The following is an 8,539-nucleotide window of genomic DNA, read 5'->3' as shown; positions in this document are numbered from 1 at the left end:
CCGCGGCTCGCTCGCCCGCTCTCGCGGCCGCTCCTAGGGCGGGGCGGGGTGTCCGCCGGGGGGCGCCTGGGCAGGCGGGGCCGTGGCAGCTGCACGTGTGTCCACGGACGGGTGCGTGCTCACTGGCAGGACTTGATGCCAGCTACGCGTGTGCATTTACAGGCGCCTCTTCCTCTGCCCGTTTACACGTGCAGCTTCTGCATGTGTTAATTAACAGGCGCATCTCCGTGTGCCCATTTACATCTGCATCTTTTGCATGTGTTCATTTACACGTGCGACTTCAGATGCCCATTTACAAGTGCAACTTTTGCATGTGTTCATTTACGTGTGCATCGGCATATGCCCATTTGTGGGTGTGGATGTGCATCTAGGTGTGTCTTTATTTATAGACACGCTTATATGTGTTCATTTACAGGTGCTGATGCACACCTATATATGTGGGCACGTACATGTGCATTCACACATGCTCGTTTGTGTGCGCTGATGGGCACCTGCACATGTATTTATCTACAGGTGTATTCACACGTGTTGATTTATGTGTGTTGATGTATTTATTTACATGCATTGATGTGCACCTACACCAGTTACATGTGCATCTGCATATGCTCATTTACAAGTGTTCACGTGCATCTACATATGTATTTATTTACATAAATACACAAGCTCGCAAAAAAAGGACAGTTTTCTTGCCATTTTGCAGTTGGTCTAATAAAAGGTATCATTTTGGAACCAAGAGTTCTAGTTTTTTGTATATATTGATTTACATATACATTTATATGTGTTCATTTACATGTGTTGATCCGTTCATTTACATGCATTGATAGGTATCTACATATGTATTCACATATGTTCATTTACACATATCAACATGCATTTACATATTTTATGTTCATACCTATTTACATGTGCTCATTTACATGCATGGATGGGGCATCTACATAGGTATCCACATATGTTCATTTACATGCATCAATGTGTATCTGCACATGTATTCATTTACATGTGCATTTACATATGTTTAGTCACCTGTATCAATTTGTATTTATGCATGTTTTTGTTTACATGTGTATTTACACAATTGTTTACATGTATTGATGTGTATTTACATATTTATTTACATCTGGATTTACCTGTGTTTATTTACATGTATTGATGTTTCCTAGACTGACACCAGTTTCTCTCAGAGAAAAAAACCATCCTGAGAAAGATACACTGGAAACCATCCCTAAACAAGCTAAGGGGGGCATTCATTAATCCACCCACCTATTGGAGAGTTAATTTCTTCACATCTTTGCTACAAGATCATGAGTTCCCATTTATGAAGTATGCAGTGTTAAGCCCAGAGCAATGCTAACCCCTCTTGGTTCAGTGTTAGGACTGACTTTCCATTCAGCTGGTTTCATTTAAAGAATTAGGACTTTCCCAAAGCTGAGGGATGTTTATTTTTTCCTGCTGTTTGTTCACAACAAGACTGATGTCCCCCACTTATCCAGGAAGTCACCCAGGGCACTGCAGTCATTTTTACAGTGGTGAAGGATGTAATGGAAATTGTAACATTTATCATCAAAAAAAGGGCTTGGAAACCTACTCAAAGGTGAATGCTGCTAAAAGGACAGGAATGACAGAACCGTGTCATTTACTCCCTATCCTCCAAACACATTTACACCAGACTAATAGTGAACATAGGACTAGTCCCAAATGTTTATATGCTGCTGGGCCACTCCCGTGTAGAAGTATTCACAGGGCCTGGACCTAGATGTGGAAGCGCAGGGATCAGTTCACAGCAATATCAGAGTTTTCTGGGAGGGTTGTTAATCTCCATTTTGGTTTGTTGTTCAGTTTTACTTTTTGCTATCTGCATGTTCACTATCTACACAGAATCACCTGATGTCCTTCCAGATGAGTAATGATGTCTGGGCCATTACCACAGCACTTCCTAAGGCATCATTTCCGAACACCTATGTAATTTGAGTGATGAGTAATGTAGTCTGAGTGTTTTCTCATCAGCTCCAAAGCTCCATACTACAGCTTAATTATCCTCAGGGTACATACATCTGGAGCATACACAGAAGCTGAGCTTTTGCCTGTTTCAGGCTAGAAATATTCATGCTCATCAGGAAAGAAGTATGCGACTTGAGCTTTGTACCTGTGCTTCTTAAAAAACATTCCCAGAGCCAATAAGCACTTAAAGAACAACCACGGAAGTTAAAAGGCTTGAATACTAAATGAGCCTGTTGTTCTAAAGGGGAATATGAACTCTTTGAAGTCAATGGCAAAATTCATGATGATTTCAGGATGGCATCCAAATATTTGGGCAATAGTTACTATATTACAGTAATTTTTAGAGAGATTGATCGGGAATCACATCCTCCTTGTTTTAAGCACCCTGTGCGTATAATTTTTAAACAGTCCTTGTTCCTGCAAGAGCTTACAGTCCAATATACATTACTGCAGAAACACTGAAGTCATGGTTTCAGAGTTAGGGCTGGCTGATTACATGAATGTGAAAGGAATGAAGAATATACTGTGCGCTCCCTAATTATGGCATTTTGGGCATAGAATTACTTTTCTAAGAATTTACAAGTAAACTCAGTTAATTAAAATGGGTGCTTTCAGGTCTTCTGTCCTTTGTGTCAAGTCATCTTGTGTCCTAATAATAATATTAATAAGAAAAAATATGCACTTTTCGAATATCTCTTGTCATGAAAACTCATTGGAATGCAGTGTTTTGAATGAATTTGAGGATGTATTAATTGATGAAATGTTATTAATTTAAGGGTCATTTTTTGCCATTATTTTTCATGGGTCAAGTTTTCTTCTTCAGCAGACAGAAGGAAAATTCCATGGAGAATGGACCTATTTCAAATGGCATTTAGGAAAGATAGTGACTTTCTATGTTCCTAGCCCTGTGGATTCTACTCACAGTCCTGCCTCTGAATTTCTGAGACCTTGAACATGTTGTAGTTGTATTCTTTCTCAGTAGTCTTATCTGTAAAACAAGAATGGCAATCTGAGCTTTACAGGGGTATTGTAATTATTAATGTTGTGAGAAGCTTTAAAATCCTAAGAGGAAAAGTGTTATATAAGTTCAAGGTTTTAATATTATTAAGTGTCTAGGGAGCATTTCAGTCCTCTCCATTTCTGTCTTTAGACATTTTTTTTCTTTTTTTTCCTGAGCCTGGAACTAACATATTTTTGACTGAATGATAATAAATATATTGTTTACAGGCTACTCCACATGTGAGGGCAAACAGAGCTGAGAGGCAGCATGCATGGTTGGTGGGACATGTATGCCAAGGCCATAATCCACAGGGGCAGAGGAGAATTAATATCAAACAAGTAAAGAAATATCACTCCTTAGCAGAAAAACATGTTAGATTAAAGTGACCTCAGAAAAAGAAAAAATATATGTAACAGGAGGAAAAACAAGTGAAGATAAAACTAAGAGAAAAAGGTTTCATCTGTCATATGTAGATGCAGAGTAACTGGGAAGTTTGGGCAGAGGCCTTCACCAGCCACACAATAGGTGTGGGGCTTATGTCATCAGCTGCAACAAGCCATAAAGTAGCCTTCAAACAAGTAGAGCTTATCTTATTTCAGTAAATCCTGAACTCAGCCGCTGGGGACAAAAGAAGGGCCAATGGACACTGAAATGAAAGAGGAAAGCATCCAGAGTCTGATCCAAAGCCTACTGAAATCAATTGAAAGATTAATTTCAGTAGCTTAGGACAAGACCCCTAATAAGGAACAGTGTAGAATGGGTGGGACGTTGACAGTTCAATGTCAATATAGCTGTGGGCTAAAGCAACAAAAAGGTGCGAGCAAGAAGAAGCAACTGAATACTTGCAACTTGAAGATAAATGAGCTACAGTCAAATGGCACCCATAAAAATAGGCCAAAGTATAGCAAAGGAGTCAACTGTTTCTGCAGTAGTGCCAGCAGAGACTGAGACAAGAGAAAATATTTCATTTAAGACAATGGCACCAGAAATCAGGTCACTGGTGCCAAGGGCAGTGCACAGAGCCAGGTAGTGATTTCATTTTCCATTGATATAAATCCACAGTAGTGTCACTGACTTCACTGAGCAGATTAGAGGCTGGACCCTAAATGCCATACCACTATAAATAAGAAGGGAACTCAGGTCTAGTGAGTATGCCAAAAACATGGAAAACTAAGGGTTCAATCCTGAAGGTTCCCAGTGGCTTTAACTCCCAGAAGAGAGGCGGTGAACCCAATTTTGCCTGGTCTTCTCCCATGAGTCAACCTGCTCTTCTCCCATGAGTTATGCTGATGACATTCAATGAAATTATTTGCATGATGTTTCTGTTACTCCAGACTACTGCTCTGTCTACCCTTGTGGTGCCTGCAAATAGGGGTCAGTGGAACTGGTTGCAGGCTCGGCTAACATAGCAGGGTCTATTAGAATATTTTCTGCTGCTTCAGCAGTGTCCTCTGGAAGGGATACAGCTTGGTTTGCCTCACCTACTTGCTCCTGTTCACAGGCAGCAAACCCAGAAATGTATCAGTGAAATACCTTTTTGCCTCTGGAGTACTAAAGACTATCATTGTGGGGATGCCTCTAGGAGTAGCTCCAGCAGTGTGACTTCAAGTTTAATGCTTGTGAGTATAAGTGGTTGGACAGATCAAGCTTAGGAGCATGCCTTCCCAAGAGCACTGCAAATGCAGCATAAATAAACCTTCACAGGCAATTATAGCTCATGCTTTTAGACTCAGATTCCCCAGGTTCAGTCCTTGCTGCAGATAACCAACCCCGCTTCCCACAGAAATAAAGCATAATATTTACTGGATCAGGCCACTTAGAAACAGGAGATTGTCAGTAACCTGCATGATCAGGTAACCAATGTGAAGCATTCTGAATAACTCTGGGAGTTACTATATCCTGATTCCTAAGCATCAGATTTTTGAGGCTTGCCAAGAATTGTCAGTTTTGACAATAACCTTAAATAATACTTCTTATTTAAGCAAAGGCTTGATATTGAAATTGTTTTGCAAATAGTTCATCCCATTGTTCAGCCTGTTGTGGAGTTGACTGAAATTTCCATAAATATGTCATTATTTTCTGTGAAAAAAGATCATTTTTTTCCCCTAAAAATCTACAGAAAAATGATGTCCATTTTTTTCAGGCAACTCCATGAAGAGTGAAATTTTCCTGATTTTAATCATCCATTTGTAAATGATGTTGACTTAAATATGCAGCACAACTCCCTTTTTGTAAGCTCTGCACCCAAAGTTCTTATGGAAAAAAATCCCAAGGTTCCTACCGAGTTCTTACTCCCATCAAAGCCAAGCATTCAGACCTTTAAACACACAGCATTCAAAACATTCTTTTATTTAAATAACGAAAACTTTAAATTACTTGGGCATAGGACTATTTTACTTGGTCATTTGATTAGGTGACTAATACTTCCAGGCGCTTGGCCAAAATATTATCATGATTCTAAACCATTTGCATCAGAACAGATGTTTTATAAAGGGGGCAATCAATTGCAAATTCAGTGCTTACTTTTCAGGCCAATACGTGTTGATGTTCAGAAGAAGTTGGTACCTGCTTATTGTGTTTATTATGCCATAACAGTATGATATATTCACATAACAGGCGATTTCCATTAATGTCACTGGAGTTAAGCATCAATATGCTGACAAGAATGTACAGCTCAATGATAATATAGAATGAAAAAATAGTTTATGCATTGTTGTCTGTACCATAATTTGGCAATACAGTGGAGGTATTTAAATAACCATTTATTTATTAAAACCCAAGCCTGTCATTATGCCAAAATCTGAACTGCAACATAAACAGAATAAGGCCCACTTTTCTGTGGCTATATGAGCATGTCAGCCATTTTGCATTTCAGAAGACCAGGATTCATTAAAGCAATTATTTTTATAATAAAACAGCAGTGTTTATATTCATATCTTTATTGTTTAGACTGAGCCATATGCAAAGAAAGGAGATAAATTTATTACACATGTATTTAAACTGCTACCTGGAAACAGGACATAACACAGAACATCATATTCCTTGTTAAAGGAAAATGTTCTTGATGTGTATACACATGTGCAATAACCAAAATTACTGCGCAGTACAGGCGCACATCTACATATGCACTCCCATACTTTGCAGTAAATATAGTGACTTATGCCAACTTGAGCATAAATTTGATACCTGCATTAGATACTGATTAGTCACTCTGCAGTAAGACATGTGTAGACGCCTTCCTGCCCACTAACACTGTGTGTGTGGACTGACTTGGGACTAACTTTAGTCCCAAGTCAGTCCGCACATAGTGTTAAAGAGCTTTAATGCGTGCACATGTAGATGCCGGCCTATTCCCGCTTACTGTGCAGTAAATTATTGCAGAGTAAATTTAAGCTGGCGTAAATGCATATATAGACAGACATGCCTCCTGTATAGTATTTTAAAACTTAAAATACACATTCATTGTTAATTCCTCATGTGGAACAGCATAAACATTTTCAGTTCCCCTTTTTTCTGTTGGTTTAGGAAAAACATGAAATCACCATTTGGGACCTAGTTACAGAATGCATTCCCTAGCTAGCACTTCTGTTGACTTCAGTTAGAGTTGTAATTGGTGGGATGGTCTCATCCTGGAGGGCCAAGGGATCTGTGCTTGGACCCATGCTCTTTAACATATTTATTAATGACTTGGATGAGGGGGTAGAAAGCTCAATGACTAAGTTTGCAGATGATACTATGCTGTGGGGAAATGCGGGCACATCAGAGGATAGGGTGAAGATCCAGGATGATCTTGACAGACTGGATTTATGGGTGGAACAGAATCAGATGAGGTTTAACAGGGAGAAGTGCAGAGTTCTTCACCTGGGTAGGAAGAACCTTCAACATAACTACATGATGGGTGTTGGCAAACTGGCTGGCACAGCATCTGAACAGGACGTGGGGACCACAATCGACCATTAGGTGAACATGAGTCAACAGTGCAATGAGGTTGCTAGAAGAGCAACTAGAACTCTGGCGTGCATTAGTTGACGTGTTGCAATAGATCCAGGGAGGTGCTTCTCCCTCTCTATTCAGTGTTGGTGAGGCCACAGCTGGAGCACTGTGTCCAGTTCTGGGCACCGCGTTTCAGGAAGGATAAGCTCTAGAGTGGATAAGCTCTAGAGTGTACAAAGGAGGGCCACCCATATTATTAGGGGCCTAGAGGATAGGCCGTATGAGTAGAGACTCTGGGCCTGTGCAGTCTCAGTAAGAGAAGACCAAGAGGTGACTTGATAGCCACCTAAAAGTATGTTATGGGTGAGCATCAAGATAGAATCATCAAATCATCGGGTCCAGCCCTCTGTATGAGCACGAAATGCATGTGGGATCAGGTGACCCCAGCCAGGTGATGGTCCAGTCTTCTCTTGAAGACCTCTAGGGTAGGTGATTGCACTACCTCTTGGGAGCTTGTTCCATAGTCTGGATACCCTAGTTGTGAAGAAGTTTTCCTAATGTTCAGCCTGAAACTATTTTCCAGGAGTTTGTGGCCATTGTTTCTAGCTTTCCCCCAGGGCACCCTGGTGAACAGTTGTCCACCGAGCCCCAGATGTATGCCTCTGGTATAGTGGTAAGCCACAATCAGGTCCCCTCTCAGCCTTCTTTTCTTAAGGCTGAAGAGTCTGAGATCCCTCAGCCTCTCCTCATATGGCTTGCCATGCAAGTCTCTGATCATATGGGTGGCCCTTCTCTGGACCCTCTCAAGCTTTAGCATATCTTTGTTGAAGCACAGCATTCAGAACTGGATGCAATACTCCAGCTGCAGCCGCGCCAATGTTGAGTAAAGTGGGAGAATCACTTCTTTGGTTTTACTGGAGATGCATCAATTGATGCATGCCAGAGTTTTATTGGCCCTAGTGGTTACTGTGTTGCAATGCCAGCTCATATTCATGCTGGGGTCTATTGTTGCCCCCAGATCCCTTTCATTTGTAGTGCTGATCAGGTTGCCCAGCCTGTAGGTGTGCTGGGAGTTCTTTCTTCCCAGATGCAGCACTTTTAATTTCTCTACATTGAGCCTCATCTGGTTCCTCTCTGCCCAACATGCCAGCCTGTCTAGGTCTTCTTGTATCTGCAGCCTATTTGCGGGTGTGTCTGTGCAACACCATATCTTGGTGACATCTGTGAACTTGGCCAATGGCCTTTTCACCCCCTCATCCAGGTTGTTGATGAGGATGTTGAACAGCACTGGGCCAGTACCAACCCCTGGGCTATGCCACTGCCCACATCTCACCAGGATGACACCGATCCATTCATTTGGACTCTCTGCGTCCTACCCCACAACCAGTTTCTCACCCACTTGATGGTCCCGCAGTTGAGCCCGATATCTTCCAGTTTTCTGATCGGTACCTCATGAGATACCAGGTCAAAGGCTTTCTGGAAGTCAAGGTATATGATGTCAACTGCCTTTCTCTCATCCAGGTTATGAGTCACTTGATCATAGAAAGAAATGAGGTTGGTTAGACAAGACCTGCCAGCAATGAAGCCATGCTGGCTGTCATTCAG

The sequence above is a fragment of the Gavialis gangeticus genome, unplaced genomic scaffold (genome assembly GCF_001723915.1).
Source record: "Gavialis gangeticus isolate Ggan-Ray unplaced genomic scaffold, GavGan_comp1, whole genome shotgun sequence".
Taxonomy (NCBI): Eukaryota; Metazoa; Chordata; order Crocodylia; family Gavialidae; genus Gavialis; species Gavialis gangeticus.
This window is presented reverse-complemented; position numbering follows the sequence as displayed.